Genomic DNA, 22,897 nt, shown 5'->3' with positions numbered 1-22,897 from the left:
CTTGCGTTTTAACTCGCAAGTCGACAAAGAGACGGATTAAAAACACCAAATGTAAACGGGAATGCGTCTCTCTTGTCCATTTATAATCCAATCGACCAAAGCGCGTCTTAATACCAGGTGTAAAAATGTTGTGAAGAAGACACTGCGTGACTGCAGCCACCTGAACTGAGAGCCTGACTGAAGTGAAGGGGGTGGGGGATTGGCTGGTGTCACTACAGTGAGTGATCTGGGTCACCATTAGCAACCAGTATGGCGCACTCTGCTGGACAAACAAGTACTTACATCTTTCAAATGCATTTAATGTGTTCTGTAACAAACGTTCATATCGGCGCATATCTGCGGCTTATACGCCGATACAGATATATCTGCGACATGCTCATATCGGCCGATAAAATCGGCAAAACGATAAATCGGTCGGGCTCTAGTGCTCTTTAAGGTTTTAGAAGAAAGGCGTACCATGAGCTGTGCTTTATTTACAACACTTCAATATTTAAGAATTGAAGTAAGTTAAGAATAAATTAAAAATAAGTTACTCAGCTTTTCATGGCGAAAGCAGTTCATTGCTATTGCAAGTTTAATATTTAAATCATTTTCTGCCAACCTCTAAGTCTGATTCATCTCAAAGCTGATGGTTTGGGTCATAGCCTGACTGACGCGTAACAATTTTTAATGAAGAAAAATACTAGAAAAAATCTGCCACAAAGCTTCTGACAAAACAGGCGGTCAGTGTTTATATTGAAAGAGTACAATGTATGAAAATCCAGATATAATCAAGCAACGACTATCACACATGTAAAAGTCAAATTCATTTAAGGAAACCTTTCATGAAGTAAAAGTTTGTGTTCAAGAGTAATCTTGTTTCTTTATCCATCTCAGGACACCGTCTGACTGCCGTCTCCTGACAGTCTGTCCTCTCAGAAGATCAAGAGTTGTCTTTGAAGACATCAGGCCAGAGTTCAGTGGCGTAAGATCAGCGTCTCTGAAGACATGAAAACAAACTTCAAATGCAGGTCCAGGTTTCAGAGCTTTACTCTTTAGCAGAAGTCTTACAGAATGATGGCTGAGGTCTTTATAAATGACTGAAAACTCTGTGGATCTGGAGGAGGTTATTATCCTCATAACCTTCACAGAGGTAAATGTCATGAGCAGGAATTTGCAATTCAATCAATTTGTACTTTCGGAGTTCCTGTAAATTAGACGTGCAAACAGTTTAATACATACTGTACGTGTATGTCTCAATATTACTCTATGAAATGTTAATGAAATTAAACAATTAAGTTATTGCAAATATCATTCAGCAGGAATCAACTAATTAGAAAAGGCCTCAGGATTTGTGTAAATGTATGCACGTTCTTATTAGACTACGACTGGCCGATGGAGCGAGCGTTGCTTTAGCCTCATGCTGAATACATCTGCTCTTTGATATCTTTAAATTGATGAAGTGCTGTCCCAATTTATCCAAGTAATTATCTCCATTCCTCTCCATGAATTCTGGTGCTGTGTCTGACCAAAGAACGGGGACAAATGTTGTACACACACCTGCGTCCCTATAAAACCCAGCATATTAATCACAAGCTGCATTTCATCAGCCTTCAAATTAGGCAAATTAAAATAGTGAATTGAAAATGTGCCCAATAGAAACACTGCAGTTTCGCACAAACTCCCATTTATTGCAAACAAGATTTTATGCTCTGGAAATGTGGTTTGTCAGGCAATTTGAAAAAGGAATATATTGCAAAAACTTCAATAGAAATATTTTTATGTCACCTGATGTGCTTAAAAGTCACATGATCATTCTTTAAATATGGCGTGGTATGTTTGGTTGGAGGACAAGACCATAGGTGTGTCACAAGGACCGACAAGTGCATAACATCAAAATGCAGTGCTACAGTTTACATCAACTGCTATGTATGCCTCTTGCGGCATTTTGATGTCATCCGCTATAGCGTTGCTTTCAGAGGGGCGTAAAGTTTCCAGAAACTTTCCATGGGAACTTAATCTGGGGAATTTCAGAAATATTTCAAATTGGAAACTTAACAGGAATTTATGGAAATTAAGCGGAATTATTTGGAAATTTATACAAACTATATCATATACAAACATAAATAAACATTTTGCTTGGTCATTACAAATTACAAATTTAAAAAAATGGCAATTAAATAAAAAAAAATTAAAAAATTACCCCAAACTTTTGAATGGTAGTGTGTATTGTTAAAGTTTTTATTTTAAATAAATTGTTCTTTTGTTTTAATATCTCTTTTTTTAAACTTTGTATTATTCAAAGAATACTGAAACTGCTTTAAATCTTCTGCATTTATATTCTTACCTACATTTAAATTCACTTTATATAGGCAACTCTGTTTTAAATTTCCATTAATTTCCATATATTCCTGTTAATTCCCATGGAAAGTTGTCAGTCTTGAAAAATCTCAATATGTACAATGGCGTATGAAGTCGACCAGGTAAAGTCACATGTCACCATGTTTTTTTTAAATGAAGTTTTAGTCGCATTACATCAGTTATTGAAAACGTTGTCAATTCACAATTGTTTTTTGTCAACATTTAGAAAATAATACTAAAGTTTTGTGCAAATTTTTAAACGCTAATGATAATCTTTCTCCATGTAAACTTCCTCTTCAAAACATTTACAGACGTTTAGGAGTTAAGTGATGCTATTTTATTATGGCCTACTACACAGATTTCAATTGTGAAAATAATTTCTGTCATTAGGTTTTAGCATTGCATCCATATTGATTTGGAGCTAAAAGCTGGTTTGATTGTTTGAAAGCTGAGGCTTCAGGGACGGCCTAATATAAAATTACCTCTGCACGATAAGCGTATCAATACAACCATAGAAATGCTTTATATTCGCAAATGAGCATTAAATGTTCTTCAAGTCTTCAGGGACAAGAGAAGTAAATGACACTTGTGACCACACTTAATCAACTTTGACCCATTGGCCTTTTGAAATGCATCCAGTGATTATTATACGATTGCTATGAATCTAAAACCAGACCAAAAATGAGATTTTTCACTGTATACAGTATGCACTGTCTGATATCTTTCTAGATACCTCGTGAAATTGCGTGGGCCGGTACAAAAGTGGAAACGATCAAGGTCATCTGAAGTTGGCTCTTAAAGGGCAAAACACCAAAAAACATCTATTACGAAGCTATTATACACATTTTCCAGGACGTTCTTGCGACCTGTTGGCAACTTGTCCCCGACCTGGTACTGGGTCATGACCCGGTGGTTGGAGACCTGTGATCTAAAGGGCTGACGCTGTGTGAATTCTAGTATAAATCTCATTTAGGGGGAAAAGTGGGTGTTTTTTTATAGTTTTAAAAATAAAAGTGCTTCAAAATGTCATGGATCAAGGGTTTAAAGGAACAGTATGTAAGAAATTTATATCAATTAATCATAAAATGGCCCTGATATGTCACTAGACATTAAGAAATCATTTTTATTTCAAATACAGTGGTATGGCCAGGATATTGTCATTAAAAAGGTGGAGTTGCAGCCTTCAACTGATGTTTATGTTGTCATGTTGTGTATTGGCCACCAGTTGTGTGATTGCAGTACCAGTTTTATATATATATATATATATATATATATATATATATATTGCTTTTTGTTATAGGTCATATATAAAAAAAAACATGCATTTTCAAAAAAGATGAACACATCTTGTATCCAGTATTTTGCCTTTTTAATATTTTAAAAACAATTTCGTTTAACAATTTAGTAGTTTAACATTGCAAGAGCCAAATGTTTATAGTAATATAATAACTATGAACATTGCAAAAAAAGTGCAAGTGTAAATAATCAACACATGTATTTTTGTATAGCACTAAGTGTAATGCAGAGCTCTTAAACAAACTGCTTTTGTTTATAATGGTTAAACTTTCATAAATTGTGAAACTATTTACAACATATAGTCAGTCTTCTTCTAATGAGTAAAATTGCACTTTGTGATTACTTTTTTAAATATTTTAAAGATATATAGGCTAAACCGTTTTTCCATCGTACACTACATTCGGACACGACTGTTAGAGTTCGCCCCCTAGTGGCTGTCGTAATTAAATTTCAGTTTAATCGTAGATCCGTGTCAACATGGGAGAGAAGCTCATAATGAAAGATTCTTTAATCTACGAATATATTTATAGTTAATAAATATATTAACTTGATAATCGTTTTAAAAGAATTAAAGTGTTACTGATAAAGTTAAACAAAGCATTAATAATTTTTTTAAATGTTTTTTTTTTCCCATCCTAAGCTCAAGCTCATTGGATTCAAAAAGTATGCACCTGCAGATGGTTGGTACCTCACAAAGCCCCTTTCTGACTCTCCTTCCAGTTTATCTACCATCAGTTGTCATGTACAGTGGAAAGGCGGCTTAAAAGTAACCACGCTGATTTTAAATCAGACAAATATGCAAAGATCTGAATAAAGATGATGAGAGGGGTGCTTTCGGCCGCCTGACATAGAAGAACTATTTTTGGTTGAATGGTTCCATAAAGAACCTTTAACATTTGTTTCACAAAAAGTTTAGAACTGGTAACGAAAAAGGTACCTCCGACTGAATGGTTCCTTTAAGAAACTAAAATGGTTCTATGGGATGCTGTAAAAAAACTATGTACAAAATTATTAACATGAATATTTTCTGTTATGATCTGTTAGTAGACTGCAAGGTTTCCGACTCATGTGTCGTGACGTAATAACCTCTCGAATATCTTCATCGTCTTTTCTTTGCTGTTGCAGTTTCGCTCGATTGATAATCGTTTCGTCTTCCTGCGAGTTCAGGTAATTGGGGCACAATTTCAGTTCAAAGGTACAGATTAAATCTATCCCACTTAACAGATATCAGGTGGACAACAGAAAGCTTTTTAAATGACATGGTACTCTTGGACTGTGGTTTACTAAAGCACCATTTCCTAAAGTATCTCGTGACCGTTCGAGCAGAAAGAGGAAAAGGTCACGCGTTCTGTAACGTGATGAGGGCTGACCGGCAGACTGCCAAATACTAAGAGGTGTAGCAATGCGTACAGATTAAACATTTGCTCCTTATAGCTCGTTCTCCAGGGACACTTTGTGGAAGAGGAGAAAAGCAGATCTTATCTCTCTCTCTCATTATTTTCTCAACCTTCTGGTAAAATCAGAGAAGGTGTTATGGAGCTTCTACCCTACATTATATTACACATCCTATCTGCTGTTAATACTGAACCCGATAACACTAAACAATTTGTAAAAGCAACTCGAGAACTGAACAATGCAGAATAATGGTCAGTGTGAAACGACAAAATCTGAGATGATAGTCTAATATTTCAGATTAAAATAATAATGGCGCTAATAGAGAGAACTATTCAGATGAATCATGTGAGTTAAAGAGTACATTTCTTGCTTTATTTCTTAACTGTTGGACTTTGTGGTGTCTAAATAGGGGTCCGGTCAAGGTACTGAATATTTACCATATCCCTGTGCTGTGGTATAGACACTAAGGCACTTATTATTGAGATAATGTATTACTATCTTCTATCATCCTTCTATCCACACACAGTTTATTAATGGATATCTTTAGGGGCTAAAGTTTTAATCAACTTTGATTATAATCTCTAAGCAGATTTATTGGGCTGACAGCGTGTTTACCTCCTGATGGAATGGAGTGGTCATAATTGTTTGGCTGAAATAATCTTATTCATAACACATGCTGCTATCCAGAGGGGCTTACGAAGAATAATTTATGTTGCATAATGCAAGTAATTAGACGACACGAACACAGGCACATCTGTTCATTACTATGGAGTGTATTGTTTACATAATGTACATTCTGTATGGCTGGACTGTATTCATGTAGCTTGAAATGATCTCATAATCCTCAACTAAATCCTGAGTGTTTGAAAATAAATATTTGGTAACACTTTACTTGACTGACACGACACCTTTATAATCATGACGACACGACACGTGCCATGAACATTAAGGAGGTATTATGCACGTTTATGACAACTGTCATTAAGTGTCATTTCTTCAATTATGTTATTTTTAAACCAATACATCATGCCTTGTCGTAAATCCGTCATAAACATGACATAGCAGAATAATTATCAAACTTAAGAAACTACCTAGCTTATGGGTTAACATTACATTAAACTGTCATTTAAATGTCATTATGTGTTAATACTCTGTCAAATCATAAATATTTTTCTTGACCTCAACTACAGTGGTACAAATTGAAATTGTCATTAAAATGTCATTAAGTGTTAGTACTATGTCAAATAATTTTAAATACTTTAAAGAGCCAGTAAGATGCCAATGTTATGCATCCTATCACTGTTTATAAGTCCCGGACAACAGGTTTAAATGCATGCAAGGTTAAAAAACACTGTAATTTTCATAAAAAATATATCCCATTTCTCAGAGATCCCTAAACGATTTGTGTGAAGCCGTTCAACGACTCAGTCTGCCTAAATCCCACCTTTCAGTAGCCTACTCTGCTCTGATTGGTCAACTGACAGAGTCTCCGCACAGACCACAGATCAGTGGCACAGACCAACAATGGTGCAACATGTATTGACCTAGAGCTAATATGATTTACTGAGAAGACATTTTGACATCAATACATTACATATCATTCATCATTAATCCAAGCAATAAAAACGACGATAGAAACGAACATTTTACACTCATTTAAGCATTTATGCTATGACCCGTTAGCTAACATAAATGCTTAAATGAGTGTAAAATGTTAGTTTCTATCGTCGTTTATACTGCTTGGATTAATGATGAATGATGTCGTTGTTTAAACTCTATATACCGTCAGAGTCATGATAGCAAGCGGCTTATGCTGCATTTACGGTTTTGCTATGACCCGTTAGCTTACAAAACCGTAAATGCAGCATAAGCCGCTTGCTATCATGACTCCGACAGTATATAGAGTTTAAACAACGACATCATTCATCATTAATCCAAGCAGTATAAACGACGATAGAAACTAACATTTTACACTCATTTAAGCATTTATGTAAGCTAACCGGGTCGTAGCAAAACCGTGAGTATGCGGTAGCCGCTTGCTAACGTGACTCTCTGACAGTAACGTTATATTAAGAGTTTAAACGACGACATTATTCATCATTAATCCAAACAATAAAAACGACGATAGAAACTAACATTTTACACTCATTTAAGCAAGTATTTAGCTATAATCATACTTACAGGTTGTGGTTAGGAGACGCATGTTGTTCCAAATAAAGTGGGTACTGAACCGTCTTTCATTGCCAAACGTCTAGTATATCCCTCCTTGATAAAGTAATTTTAACTACAGATACTTCATATATCTTCATCCTTTGGTAGTAAAACAACACAAACTGAAAACAGCGTGATATGACGTTTACACACTAACTAGCTGTGGGCAGGTCAGCGTTTTCATTTCTCCCGTGGGCAAGGCTGTAGACGGAGATTATTATGCAAAGTGTTGGTATTACGTGGATAAAGTCAGGCAGGAGATTCAATCCATATCTTTCCAACCATACTTTAGAAGCCAATCATTTTATTAATCGTGCACTTTTTGGTTTAACTACTTTGCACATTGTTTACTTTGATGGACAGCTACATGACACACTGCAATACAGGTCAGTTTAGATTTTGGACCTGTGTGGCTCTTTAACAAAATGCAAAAGACACGTCAAAGATTTATACTTAACTAACAGAACTTGTTCTTCCTCACATGGAGTGTTCTGAAATTTACTGACATAAAAGAAAAAACGAACAAAACATTTAATTCATTTAATGTAATTAACTGTTTTTGCAGCGATATGGACCCAACCCTTCATGGCTTAACCCCCTATTGTACTGTTTTCATTTTATTTTAGCTGAATCGGTCTCCAAATGCAATAAAATGTAAAAACAATATATAAAACAAATAGCAAAGCATTTATTAGTGTTCATCAAGTGAAAAGACACAATACATTTTACAGAACAATAAAGTTTATGATGACATGATCAAACAGCGACCAGCATAATGTGAGAAGCACGCACACTTTATAAAAGCAGCAAACATATCGGTGGTGTTGAAGCATTTAAAGGTGTCAGAGAAAGATGCATTTCCTTATTACTTTCAGACGAATCATTTCAAGTGCTAAACATTTGGTGTGTCCCTAATTCAAATCCAGACACAGCCATGGTCACTCAAATGTGGATAGACAGCCAACAACCTTGCAACATCAGCGTATCTAGTGGCTTACGTGTTACCGGTAAACAAACACATAAGAGACAGTTTACAGTAATCTGTATTCTGCAGACTCTTGAAGGTACCAGAGGATTCTTACTCTATCAGGAGCATAAAATACTTTTGTGTTTTGAGATAAATGCATGGCAGATAGAAAATTCATAACTCTGCTCCCATGAAATCAGTCAAGCAAAAGTTTGCTCAATCTAACAACTCCAATGAATTTAAATGAGACGCTCTTGAATTTCTCGGTGTATTTGTGTAAGAAGTCCTGAAGAAACTTCGTGTTTATGTAAGGGTCGAACCTCGAGGCTCCTGCGGTGACATGACGAGTCAGGACTGGTGTGAAGGTTATATCAGGATCTTCTGTGTTTCTCATCCTTTCATGCCTGTATCAGAGCATTATGGGTAATATAGGGAGCTTCTGCTGTTGCTAAATATATTTGTAGAAAAAGTTGCTTGCCTGCTGGCGAAGTTTTTATCTCTGATTCTTGAGTTTGTTTGGTTGTTTGAAGGCCAGGGGACGCAGCTGTTTGTCTCTGATTGTTGAAGAGGTTGAAACCTTTTGTTTTTATGAAGAATACTCAGTTTTTTTCAAAAGCAGCCTCATGTTTTTAAAATATGGGGATTTTCATGTTCAACCCAAGTTTTAAACCATATTTTCGTCTCATAGTTATACAGATTTGCTGCGTGTTGATTTATTATGTTTTGGCTAATTTGATTATGCTTACAGCTCCTACACGCTTATTAGTAAATAATACTATTAACTAATTAAATGTTTTGATTTGTAAATGAGTTATTGTTTGAAGAGGTCTAATGACTCATGTGCTGATACAAGTGATGTCTGATTTAAAATGAATTCGGGCTGCAAGGTAGAGATGCACCGAAATTTCAGACATCTTTCTTTCTTTTGAAAGCAAAACATCAATATAAACCACTAATAAATAGCGCTCTGCTTCTCACTGCAGTCGTTATCACAGCACTACACAGCAAGGCAAGATTGTGACAGCTGTGTGCAAATATTTAAAATGACACAAGTTCTGTGTGATGCTCCACAGCTCGTCCTTTGATTTGTGTCTAGCACCGGAAATCACACGAATTGACTCATGCATTTTTGTAAGTCAAGTTTAAGTCCTCCTCTGTAATGCAACAGGCTTTTAAATATAGTTGTTAATGTGATGACGTCACTGAAGTTCATTTCAAGCTCATTGACATAAGCAGAACAGAGGATCACTGCCATGCTGTCTTGCCTGTTGTTTTCATTAAAATGATTGTGTATCTTAATTAAACGTAGTACTAACAAGACTGCTGAGTTTCTGCATTATGTTATTATTGTTTTACATTTAATAGTTTTTCTAGAATTTTACATTAATTGGATAAAGTGCTGTTAAATTTGATTCTGTTGCATAGAACTAAATAAAGATTTATTATCCAGTTTTGGTATGTTACTTTCAAATAAGTTCATGATTCATTTAACTAGTCACGCTCTGAGTTTTTTTGGGGGGATTTCCACCTGGATTTGGCCTACCCAAATTCAAAAGCTTCCCATACCCACATGCAGAGGTGCACATACAAAAGTTTGTTATTTTATGGAAACCCTTTGAAATTTCATAAAACACTGTTGAAAGTGCTCAACATGGTTGTATGTGTTGTCAGTCCTCTAATAAACACAAAAATAAAAAAAGAATTTTTTAAATTCATTTAAAAAATAATTTTTTTTTAATAGTCAGTATTTGAAAGTGTATAACTCTGGCTCTGAGTGGTAACGAAACCTGAATACAGTTTTGTTTGATTCCAGCAATTGTCAGCTAACAGAGGAAAATGGATTTTTTCTCTATCATAATCCATGCAAAAAGTTATTCTATTCCAACTGAAGGGAGGGTCAATTTCCGCCTAAATATTTGAAGTGTCCCCATAACCACAAACAGTGGAATAAATGCAATATCTTTATATGATTTTACAGAAAACCCTTTGAAGTTACATACAAAGCTGCTGTTTGTGACACACATTGGACTCATTTTTAGAATAGGACCTAGGATAAAATTGTTGGATATGTGATGATAATAGAACAAAAATAACGATGTAACATTATTCCTGAGAATGAGAGCTTTCATTTGATATAAGACTTGCCCATGTTTGTCATATTTGAGAAATATGAAATATGTGAATATTAAATTATATTTAAAAAATGTGTGTGTGTGTGTGTGGGGGGGGGGGTGAATGTGTAAATTAAGTGTAAAAAACTTACTCACTTTCTTACAGTAAAATATATGTCAAAGTGATGCATATCTGCAGAAAGTAGAGATTCTAAGATTTCAAACAGTATTTCATATGTGGTACTGGGTCCATGACAGACCGTTAAAGGTGCAGTGTGTAATTTTTAAAAGGATTTCTTGACAGAAGTGCAAAATAATATACAAAACTATATTATCAGTGTGTGTATAAAGACCTTTTATTAGTGAACCATTATGTTTTTATTACCTTCGAATGAGACGTTTTTATCTACATGTACTGAGGGTCCCCTTATGTGGAAGTTGCCATTTTGTGCCGCCATGTTTCTACAGAAGCCCTTAACAGACAAACTTTTTTATTTATTTGTCTCAGTCGATGACATGTTTTTCCGGTGGTGGCTACTGTAGCTTCTCTATGTGTTTCGAAAGCGAGGGGTGAGCAGTGGACTGAGCCATTGGTTGCAATTCGCAACCTCACCACTAAATTTACACACTGCACCTTTAAAAATTAAAGGAATATTTTATATTAAGTAATGATAAGTAAATTTGGACCCGGTACAGGGTCCGCAGAGTTTAACAAAACTAAAGAGTCTAATTAATACAATTAAACAAAAACATACCTTTTTTTCAGTTTTTGGCCAAGTGCAATCCAGAATTTGTTTGGTATTGTTTTGGCCCAGAATTTTATTTCGGTGCTTCACTGCCACAAGATATATTAACATAATTGAAAGTGAAGTTACGGTTTTATGTCAATTCAGATAGCTGAGAGATGGGATGAGTAATGCAAAACGGATATAATTTTTAGTTTTAAATATATTTTTTTAGAATTTAATTTGAATGTACAAATAAATTACTTTATTACCTTGAATAGTTTAGCATGTTATTGCATATCGCATTTTTCTTCAGTGTCATGCAGTCCTAAACAAACTTGAATCTGTTGTTGTCTTTTATATGTTTTTAATTTGCAAAGTTTGTGAAACTTTATTCAGTGTAAGTGTGACAGTTCATGTGACAGGATTTGTTGGTGACAGTTCATTTTTCATTCTTATTTAAAGTTTACTTTAATAGGGTGTCTGTATTTGTGTTATCTCGAGCTTACGTAAGAATTCAGTTTTTCACTCATTAGAACTTCACCACTTAAATGTTCCCAACAGATTTCCAGCAGCAATTAAATTCACAGGAGCTCTCTGTTCACTTTTAATATTTTCAATCAAGACCCAGTGCTTGACTAAATAAGGTCAGTGCCCACATTTTAAACACGCTTGGCGTTATGTGATGAGTTGTTGCATTTCTTAAATGCAATGCTGTATCAAGTTTAATGTGTTAGTTTAAAGAGGTAAACGTGTGAAATTAAAAACTGTCAGACTGAAGTTAGAGGAGCGCAGTGATGTGTAAACTCTGTAGATTGAATCAAATCTCTTTGAATAATTAACCTTCTTCTTCATCTTCATCATTTAGGAAGATTGGCAGCACTTAAAAGAATGATAACAGATAAAGTTTGCGTTACTTAATCCTTTCCCCGTTTTCTTTTTCGCCTCTAGTATTTTCCAGTTTCCAGTGGTACCTAATCAGACTCTTGTGTTCTCCACTGTAATCATATAATGAGAGAGCCGGTGCTGCTATATCAGCACACCACTGCCGCCCACCCCATGACCCTGTTCTAACTATCCGGACCGGCTCGTTCTTTAGTCATCAGCCTTAATGAGTGGATGAGGCGGTTTGTGCTCGGGTTACGTTTTTAGTGATTAGGCGCCCTGAGAAAGGCTGATGGTAATTGCTGTATGCCAGGCTCAAAAATAGAGCCAGTATCACCTCCATTATGTACTGACAGCTATTAACAGTTTATTCTTGAGGTTTTATAAGGGTCCAAACGGTGATGCTGCTTTAATGCCGTGTAGTTTGTCCATGTTTTATTCTCTTTTGCCTTTCCACTGTACACGACATTCGGACACGATTGTCAGAGTTCGCCCCCTAGTGGGGGCAGTCATCGTGAAATTTCAGTTTAATCGTAAATCCGTGCCAATATGGGAGAAAAATATACCAATAAAATGACAAAGGCTGCCAATATTTTTGAAGAACATATTGTGACAAGATTACAAATAATAAAGTGTAAAAACAAAAGCATTAATTTATTACTTATCAGTAATCAACAGTGTTGGGGAAGTTACTTTTTAAAGTAATGCATTACAATATTAAAAGGATAGATCACTTTGAAATTAAATTTTGATATGTTTTAGCTTACCTAAGGGGCATCCAAGATGTAGGTGTCTTGGTTTCGGTGGTAGTTTCACTTTTGATATTTTTAGGTCAAACCATTGTTGTCTGTCAGTCATATAATGCAGGTCTATGGTCACTTACTGAACGTTAGCTCAAAGAGCATGCACAGAGAAGTCCAAATTAAACAATTGTCCATCGTAAGTACACATTGATGGCCTAAGACAAGAAACGAGCGGTTTGTGTGAGAAAACGAACACTATTAATATTATTTTTGCCCTTTGTACACAACCACGTCTGTGCTTAGTCTGCGCATGCGCCGGAAGTGATCTCCTGGATGAGTTTGCGTGAGCATACGTAATTGTTTTCTTTTACGTCGGTTTAAACATCCCGGATAATGCAAATAAGTACAATTTCTATTAGCTGTCTTACATACACTCTCTGTTCTGTGTAAACAATGAGTGACGTACACGTGCGAGAGATCACTTCCGGCACATGCGCAGACTAAGCACAGACGCGGTTGTGTACAAGAGGCAAAAACTATATAAATAGTGTTCGTTTTCTCACACAAACCGCTCGTTTCGTGTCTTAGGCCATCAATGTGTTCTTACGATGGACAGCTGTTTAATTTGGACTTCTCTGTGCATGCTCTTTGAGGTAATGTTTACCAAGTGACCATAGACCTGCATTATATGACTGACAGACAACAACGGTTTGACCTAAAAAAATCAAAAGTGAAACTACCACGTAAACAAAGACACCTACATCTTGGATGCCCTTGAGGTAAGCTAAAACATATTAGAATTTAATTTCAAAGTGAACTATTGCTTTAGAATTTAATTTCAAAGTGAACTATTGCTTTAAGTTACTCCCAAAAAAATTATCTAATTGCGTTAGTTACTTTTCATGGAAAGTAATGCTTACGTTACTTTTTAGTTACTTTTTCTTGTCTGAGGCTTGATCTCTTTCTACCGAGTCCCTAAGGTGACACTGGAGTAAAAAAATCTAAAGTTTAGTTTCGCATGCTCACGTGAAACTTTCACGTGCGCACACAAAACTAAACTTTATTTAATTTTTGCTCATTTTCCCCTTATGGGCTCCGTATCTTGCAGGTGTTTTTATGACTAAAAAGTTCTAAAAAGTAAATTGCATATTTTATCACAGAAATGTCGAGCTTTGGCCTGCCATCTCAGTTTCTGACTCAAACTATTCCCACACAGGCGTGTATGCATAGTCCATAATGTGACTATGTTTAGTTTAATTCAGTACATCATTTTTTAATCGAATTAAACAAAAAAATCACTTGCATTACTTTTTTGAAAAAGTAACTCAAATATTAATATGTACATTTAAAAAGTAATGCGTTACTTTACTCGTTACTTCAGAAAAGTAATGTTATTATGTAATGCACGTTACTTAATGCGTTACCCCCAACAATGGTATAAGACAATTTCCTGAATAAAGATAGCCCCCCCCCAAAGGACACAGCATGAGTTCGCCATGTGAGCTCGGGAAAACAACTCTCCACGATTCACGGTGGACTTCCTACCGAGAGCACATTTGGTTTTCGAAGATCACACCTTAGGGCGTCATACATTTGTATTCTCATTCTCTCAAAGCAAACTGTATATGAAATGCCACATTCTACATGCACAAAGAATCTAAAACTGATCTTATTTGTTTCTATTGAAATATCTCATTGCAATTGGTTACAATGGTCTCACTCATATAACAACAGAATTCAATGTTAAACTATAGGTGAAACTTCAATGTTGACAGACACTTCCCATTCTAAGCATAAACCAATCACCCACTGTATACAAATTAAGGACAGCTTTTAGTTTTAGAACAACCAATCAGTACCAAATTCCTATATGCTTTGTTCTCTGGTTATTTAAGGAGATGTGTAGAAGACGAATCCTTGTCACCGCAATGTCTGAAAATCAGGCTAGTATAACGGACTAAAATCCCAGACTAGATGGCATAGTAGTACATCAGCGGAGGATTTTGGAGATCCGGTATGAGTAGCCGAATGAACGGATGCAATAACAAGTAAGGCTAAACCAGAATAACCAAACATCCACCCAAATTCTGCAACTGTTAAAAGTAATTATCAGTCCTATTTATATTAACTTTATCTTGGAGTCAGATAATAATACCAAATCGCATAAATGCCAAAACGTCATCTGCAAGCGCCGGAAAAGACAGAACGCGCTAGAATCCTTCGGACATTCCATTGGGCCAAACGGATGGATGGGGTCATATTTGTTCCCCCTTACAATGGTAATCAGTGGCTTTTAAAGGATTTAAGTGACCTCAAAACAAATCTAAAATTATGCATTTGCAGATGGTTGGCACCTCACGCAGCCCCTTTGTGACTCTCCATAGGGAATGAATGACTTCGAGCCGGTTCCTTGGTAAATCACCTGCTGTCAGATGGAGCGGCATTCACTACACAAAGCCGTAGTTCACTGACAAGCCGGGCAATATCGCATTTATTATCGCTGACTTATCAATAATGAACATGATATTGCCTAGCTGTCAGTGAAATACGGTGCACATAACTACGATGCACATGACAATCGCTTACGATTTATAGTGTAAGCCTAGTTTTAATATGGCGGATAAAGTACATCCAGATTTCATTCATATTCGTACTATATAGAACGAACTGTTTTAACGCTCGATGAGTAAGTACTTTATTTAATTTAGTACGTACTGTCGCAGTATGTGACTTTGGATGCAGCGAATGTATAAACATTTACGCATTTGGTGGATGCATTTATCTAAAGCAAGGTATTCATTTTTTATCAGCGTGTGTGTTTTGTGGGTTCAAACCCATGAGTTTCTGCACCACTAACAAATGCTCTACCACTGAGCTAAACAGAAGCACATTAAAATTGGTACATATGCAAATCCACATTAGTTTCATATTCTTGGTAGTTTTAGCTTAAGGAAAACATCTGCATGGTGTAACAGTTTTATTAAATTATCCCCAAAACAACCACACACACACGGCATCCACATGATCCGCTCTTTCAAATGTGTCATTTTATTGGGCGTGGATCCAGATGACTGGCGCTTCCAGCTATATTTAACATTTGATTTAATAAAGCTCAGTTTCAATAGTCTCGTGGCCTTTGGAAAACACAAGTGTAGGTGGTGTGATCTCTCCATGCATATGTATTAGAAGACCAAACCCCTTAACTTTTCACTGACGCATTCATTTATCACCAACATCAAGTTATTATGGCCAAACACTGCATGCTTGACTAGAGCCGATTCATCTTCTGTGCCCTTCCTTCTGATAAGCCGAAATGTGTACGGACAAACGATGGACCAGTGTGCTGTGCTTTTCTTGCTTTATAAATGACTCATTCTAGAGTAATTATCAAGTCATGAATCTGTGCCTGTTGACGATGACCTTGCGTATGACCTGATATACTCGCTGAAGTCAGTTTAAGTGTGCGAGAAGGCGCCACACGATCAACATAAATACATGTTTGATGTTGTGTAATGACGCTTAATTGTGTGAAGGGAAAATAAGCGAGTAATTGAACTCTCAAGTTCACCGGAAAAGATGCTCAGTCAAAATGGAGCGCTCGTCGCTGTTACTGAACAATTTAGAGAGGCAATATCTTCACTTCAATAACATTTTATTGTGCAGGTCTTTAAAAAATGTTTTCTGTTATTGTGTGAAGAAACTCCAGCACCTGAGATATCATCACAGTAAAAGAGGGGCTGATGTCAGAGTCACATAGAGACAGATGAGATATTTCGCAAAAAAGAACATAAAGAAATTATGTCATGAAGACTCACTATCAGCCATTATAATACTTTTCATTTACAGGGTGAACTAGAAGTCTTTCGTTTTTCTTTCTTTCTTTCTTTCTTTCTTTCTTTCTTTTTCTTCCTTGCTTCCTTCCTTCTCTCCCTCCATCATTTCCTTTTCTTTCCTTTCCTTCCTTCTCTCTTTCTTCCTCCATTCCTTCCCTCCTTCCTTGCTTCTTTCCTTGCTTCCCTCTTTCCTTGCTTCCTTGCTTCCTTCCTTCTCTTCATCCTTATCTTTTTTGTTACTTGCTTCCTTCCTTCCTTCTCTCCCTCCATCCTTTTCTTCCTCCCTTCCCTCCCTCCTTCCTTGCTTCCCTCCCTCCTTCCTTTCTTCGGTCCCTCCTCTCTTTCTTCTCTCCATCCCTTTTTTCCTTTCTTGCTTCCTTCCTTGCTTCCCTCCCCCTTTCCTTCCTTCCTTCTCTCCCTCCATCATTTTCTTTCTTCCTTCCTTGCTTCATTCCTTCCTTATCTCCATCATTTCCTTTTCTTCCTTACTTCCTTCCTTTCCTCTATCCCGCCTTTCTTTTCCTTCCTTCCTTCCCTCCCTCCTCCCTTCCTTCCCTCTCTACTTCATCCCTTCCTTCCCTCTGTCCTTCGTTTTCTTTCCTTTCCTTTCCTCCTTCCTTCCTTCTCTCCCTTTATCATTTTCTTTTCTTTCCTTCCTTCACTCTTCCCTTCCTTCTCTCTCTCGCCTTTCTTTCATTTTCTTCCTTCCTTGCTTGCTGCCTTCCTTCCTTCTCTCCATCATTTCCTTTTGTTCCTTCCTTCCTTTCCTCTACCCCGCCTTCCTTTTATTTCCATCCTTCCCTCCTCCCTTCCTTCCCTCTCTCCTTCATTTTCTTTCCTTTCCTTCCTTCCTTCCTTCCTTCTACCCCTCCACCCTTTTCTTTCTTTCTTTCTTTCTTTCTTTCTTTCTTTCTTTCTTTCTTTCTTTCTTTCTTTCTTTCTTTCTTCCTTTCTTCCTTCTTCCTTCCTTCCTTCCTTCCTTCCTTCCTTCCTTCCTTCCTTCCTCCCTCCCTCCCTCCCTCCCTCCCTCCCTTCCTTCCTTCCTTCCTTCCTCCCTTCCTTCCTCCCTTCCTTCCTTCCCTCGTCCCTTCCTTCCCTCTCTCCTTCCTTCCTTCTTTTCTTCTCTCCCTCCACCCTTTTCTTTCTTTCTTTCTTTCTTTCTTTCTTTCTTTCTTCCTTCCTTCCTTCCTTCCCTCCTTCCTTCCCTCCTTCCTTCCTTCCAACCCTCCCTCCCTTCCTTCCTTCTTTTTTACTTCCTTCCTTCCCTCCCTCCCTCCCTTCCTTCCTCCCTTCCTTCTTTCCTCCCTCCCTTCCTTCCTCCCTTCCTTCCTCCCTTCCTTCCTTCCCTCTCTCCTTCCTTTTCTTTCTTCCTTCCTTGCTTCCTTCCTTCTTTCCCTCCATCAATCATTTTCTTTCCTTCCTTCCCCCTTCCCTTCCTTTTCTCTCTCCCTTCTTTCCTTTCCTTTCCTTCCTTCTCTCTTTCCTTTCTTTCCTTCCTTCCCACCTTCCCTCTTTCCCTCCTTCCTTTCCTTCCCTCGTCCCTTCCTTCCCTTTCTCCTTCCTTCTTTTCTTCTCTCCCTCCACCCTTTTCTTTCTTTCTTTCTTTCTTTCTTCCTTCCTTCCTTCCTTCCTTTCTTTCTTCCCTCTCTCCTTCCTTCCTTCCTTCCTTCCCTCTCTCCTTTCTTTTCTTTCCTTCCTTCTCTCCCTCCATCCTTTTCTTTCTTTCTTTCTTTCTTTCTTTCTTTCTTTCTTTCTTTCCTTCCTTCCTTCCTTCCTTCCTTCCTTCCTTCCTTCCTTCCTTCCTTCCTTCCTTCCTTTCCTCCTCCCTTCCTTCCTTCCCTCTCTCCTTCTTTTTCTTTCCTTCCTTCTCTCCCTTCATCCTTTTCTTTCTTCCTTCCTTGCTTCCTTCCTTCTTTCCCTCCATCAATCCTTTTCTTTCCTTCCTTCCCCCTTCCCTTCCTTTTCTCTCTCCCTTCTTTCCTTTCCTTTCCTTTCCTTTCCTTCCTTCTCTCTTTCCTTTCTTTCCTTCCTTCCCACCTTCCCTCTTTCCCTCCTTCCTTTTCTTTCTTCCTTCCCTCCTTCCTTCCCTCTTTCCCTCCTTCCTTTCTGTCCCTCGTCCCTTCCTTCCCTCTCTCCTTCCTTCCTTCTTTTCTTCTCTCCCTCCACCCTTTTCTTTCTTTCTTTCTTCCTTCCTTCCTTCCTTCCTTCCTTCCCTCCTCCCTTCCTTCCTTCCTTCCTTCCTTCCTTCCTTCCTTCCCTCTCTCCTTCCTTCCTTCCTTCCTTCCCTCTCTCCTTCCTTCCTTCCCTCTCTCCTTCCTTTTCTTTCCTTTCCTTCCTTCTCTCCCTCCATCCTTTTCTTTTTTCCTTCCTTGCTTCCTTCCTTCTCTCTCTGTCTCTCTTTTTCTCTCTCCCTTCTTTCCTTTCCTTTCCTTCCTTCTCTCTTTTCTTTCTTTCCTTCCTTCCCACCTTCCCTCTTTCCCTCCTTTCTTTTCTTTATTCCTTTCCTCCTTCCTTCCTTCTCTCTTTCCCTCCTTCCTTCCTTCCCTCTCTCCCTCCCTCCTTTCATTTTCTTCCTTCCTTGATTTCCTTCTTCCTTCCTTCTTTCCCTCCCTCCTTCCCTTTCTTTCCTTCCGTCTATCCTCCCTTCCTTCGCTTTTCTTCCTTCCTTTCCTCAACTTCCCTTCCCTTTTTTCTTCCTTTTTTGTTTGGATTGCAGAATCACATATGCTTTGAGGTCACATATAGATGCCCAAAAAAACATTCCTTTAATAATTTTATCTAAATGAAAATGTGTAAATGCATTACAGCATTACATTTAGATCTTGTGTAGCACACAACATTCCCGTCAGTGTCAAGCGTCACAAATCAGTGATGTTTTGTGATCATGCAGCTGTGTATGTGTGCAGTATTGTGATCAGAGCAGATGTACCCTGCACACTATTCAATAATCATGTGTTTCATAGTGAAGAACTCCAGTGTTCCCTCAGATCTTTCATCTACACGTCTACGCACTTGATGCTCCTGTGTAAAAAACAGTAACAGATTGCATATTTACAGATTCATAACTTCATTTGATAACATCCCACATTCAGCCTGTGGCCATATTCTAAAGCTTTAGGATTTAAATCTCCCACACATTGTGATTTGCTCAATCCCTTTGAGATACACTAAAGTACAGAATAGATTCTCATGAAGCTCTTCTATCTTAATGTGTCCAATTGAATCCATGCCTGACCGCCTCACACCAAATGCTAAAGAAAAACAGCTCAAGGGAAAGCTGGATATGTTTACGTCTGAGATTCTTCCTTGATGTAAAATAAAACATCTTGTTTAGATTGAAATATTTGTATAGGTATGAGATGAAGTGGTACTCTCAAAAGGCTTTGCTTGGGAATTAAGTTACAGATTTTTATGTCATAATAGAAATAACAAGCATAACAACTCCTGTTTATTCATTTCATTAAATGTTTATTTTCCACTGCATATTGTGAGTGAATCTTACCTTATTTGAAAGGGTCATGAATAATAATGTTAAGCTCTGCACTGATTGGCTGATGATTCTCATAGAAGCTTCTTCAGTAGCTCTGTGTGTGTGTAAACAGATCTTATATTTGAGTCTGTATCAGATGAAGATACAGATTATGAGGAATAATTAATTGTTTGGAGATTGTTAATGGACATTTCTGAGTGATAAGTTTGTTGTAACTGTAATGTCAATAGTAGAACTTCAGTATAAGCGCTAGCATATAGCATTAACTAGCATATAGCGCTAACTCAGCTGTCACAACTTTGTTTTTAGCATTAATTAATTTAATGTTGTGGTGTACATCTTGACTGTAACGTCACAGTTGGTGTTATGTTGAGATTGGTCTGTTTTTCAGCTGTCTTTTGTATGCATGAGGTTTACATACAATCGTGTTTGAGGCTTATGATATGTCATTACCATGTACAGAACTCTTATTATTCATCTATGCCTACATAAATACAGTTTTCCATTCTACGGCACCTTTAAAGCAGGAGATTTGTTCTCTGTTTGCTTTCGAGAAAAAGCAGTCAGGATATTAAAACTCATAAATGAAATCTCTTTTTTTGCCTAAGGGTCTACAACCTTTTAATGGCAGTTTCGATGTATTTACTCAACCCCACTTTTATTTTTTGAAGTGCTCTACCTTTTCAGTTTGACATTTCCTTTTGTAAACGTTTCAAATCCGTGTTGCTAATGATTTCTACTTCAGTTTCAAGTCATCAGATGTCAGACGTGAAGGAAAGTGCTTTTGGTGGCAGAACGTGACTGCGCTGAGCTGATGCTGTTCTTACAGAAAGACTTTCAGCTGAACGGGAAAGGTCAGCAGTCTGTGAGAGGACTTTAGACTACACTTGTTGTAACATTTTCTCAGCTGTCAGTGAGATGATCATGAAGGTCGAATCTGATTCATAGCTGAACTTCTCGACCTGCCTCTGGAGCTCAGCGTGGAAATATCTACATTTTCCTCTGTAGCTGTGAGGAAATGATGTACAAGATCCCCCGCTATGAAGAAAGCAGTTGGTGTGTATTTGCAGTTTAGATTAAGACTAGCAGTGGTTGAAAATAAACAGAAAGATGCTGACGGTGAGCACTTAATTCAAACACATGAGTCAGACATTGCAACCATCACGGGGTTTTAGTATGTGTTTATATGTGTGAATGGATAAATGAACAATGAGTGTGTTTACATGCGGATAACCATCAAAAATCTGCGTAGAAACATGTTTTCTTGCGTTTACATGCCAATTAATAAACCAGCTATGCATAAAACTGAGTTTACATGCACTGAAAAAAATACTTTGAATTCAACTCAAATTTACAAGTCATTTCAACTTACTAATATTTATCTTAACTAGAGATGAGTTGTTATAACTACAGGTGAGTTGTTACAACTTATAAAATTAAGTTGACTTTTCTTATAAGTTTTTATAAGTTGTGACAACTCATCTCTGTTGACATGACTTGTAAATCTGAGTTGATTTAACAAAATATTTAAGGCAGCAAAGTATTTTTTAATTTTTTTTTTTTGTTGGAGATTGTCAGGTTTCTCACAGGCAGTGACATCACCACCTATAGTACATATAGTCCTTCAAAAAGCCGATTGGAAATCTGGGAAAAATAAATGTCTCACGTGGAGACATGCGCACACACGAACGAAACGGCGAGAAAGCCGGTTAATGTGTTAACATGCAACGCAAAATCGAGGTAATGAGCAAAGAACTTCCTGTTTCGATTGGTTTTTGCTTACGCCATTTATTGGCTTTCCCGGATAAAAGAAAAAAGTTTTATGCGTTAACATGACCCCACACCTTATTAGTTTATTAAGCATTATCGGTGTAAGACTGCACATAAACACACACAATATCCGATATATATTTCACCTTATAATAAAATTAATGACATAAAGAAACTCTAGCTATTGTGCTGCGTTATTCTGGTTGGAGTGATATGTGTTTCTTGATGGGAAAAGTTTTGCGTTTATGTAAGCTTTAGTTTTTTATGTATAAATATTGTTTAAAATATATTTCTTCAGATTTTAGGGTGAATGATATCATGGATGTGTTCATGACCTTGGGTCTGAGATTAGCTGGCATACACTGACCACATGACTGGACAGACAACATCCGCACAACATTGTCTTGAATGAATTGACATTATGTAGTAATGTGACATCTTTTGTACTGCAGATAAATTTAAAATGGAGTAATGCTGATGAATCATTGAAACTAAAGTTGTTTTGTAAAAAAATGTTCTTGCTCGTTTACAAAAAATGATTCCGTTTTAATGCTGAATAATAAAGCAAGAATTATGGCTAAATCTGCACCGCAGGGGTGACCATTCAAATACTTGCTATATTCAAGCCTTTTATTAAAGTGTCTAAGCATTTAATCCATAGTCTAATGAGACACTACAGAGTATAATGGAAACTGATTAATGACCTTTACTATCAACCTGAACTTTAAATTAACATGTAAATTAAAATTGATGCCATTTGCTTAATGCACAATCTTAGTCTTATTGTGACTGACAATAAACTCAAATAATTTTTTGTACTGTTTACCTATTAGTGCCGTGTTCAAAATATTGATACATACGGCGACACATCATCATAAAGTCCAGATGATGTGTGCTGCTTCTGTATCGATATCGAAAGGGACCTAATCATTAATATAGTTTGTTTGTAATCATGGTGTGATATGGTAGTTGATCTGCGATCTATACGGTAGAAATGCATGTGACCTGTGGATTACGTTTATTATCATAGAGTGAATAACACTTTAAGCACACTCTCTTTCTCTTGCTGTCTCCATGAGCTTAGCATGAAAACGCATTATTTAAGGGATAATGTATAAGCTGGCGGTTGTT

At 37.0% G+C, this 22,897-nt stretch overlaps 1 long non-coding RNA gene across 3 annotated transcripts in view; it reads left to right on the top strand.

Annotated features, from left to right (window-relative positions):
• Positions 1-22,897, top strand: part of LOC141369091 (uncharacterized) — a 108,562-nt gene that overhangs the window by 20,938 nt on the left and 64,727 nt on the right. For 2 of the 3 annotated variants that reach the window (XR_012372661.1, XR_012372660.1), the window contains exon 2: positions 877-1,132. This is a non-coding gene — a long non-coding RNA (uncharacterized lncRNA). Of the gene's footprint in view, positions 1-876; positions 1,133-22,897 lie in introns of those variants that run through there. The other variant, XR_012372659.1, reaches the window with a different exon arrangement.

This window comes from Misgurnus anguillicaudatus, chromosome 12 (genome assembly GCF_027580225.2).
Source record: "Misgurnus anguillicaudatus chromosome 12, ASM2758022v2, whole genome shotgun sequence".
In the NCBI taxonomy this organism is placed as follows: domain Eukaryota; kingdom Metazoa; phylum Chordata; class Actinopteri; order Cypriniformes; family Cobitidae; genus Misgurnus; species Misgurnus anguillicaudatus.
Note: the sequence above shows the minus strand (reverse complement) of the source record. Positions and strands in the feature narration are given on the sequence as shown.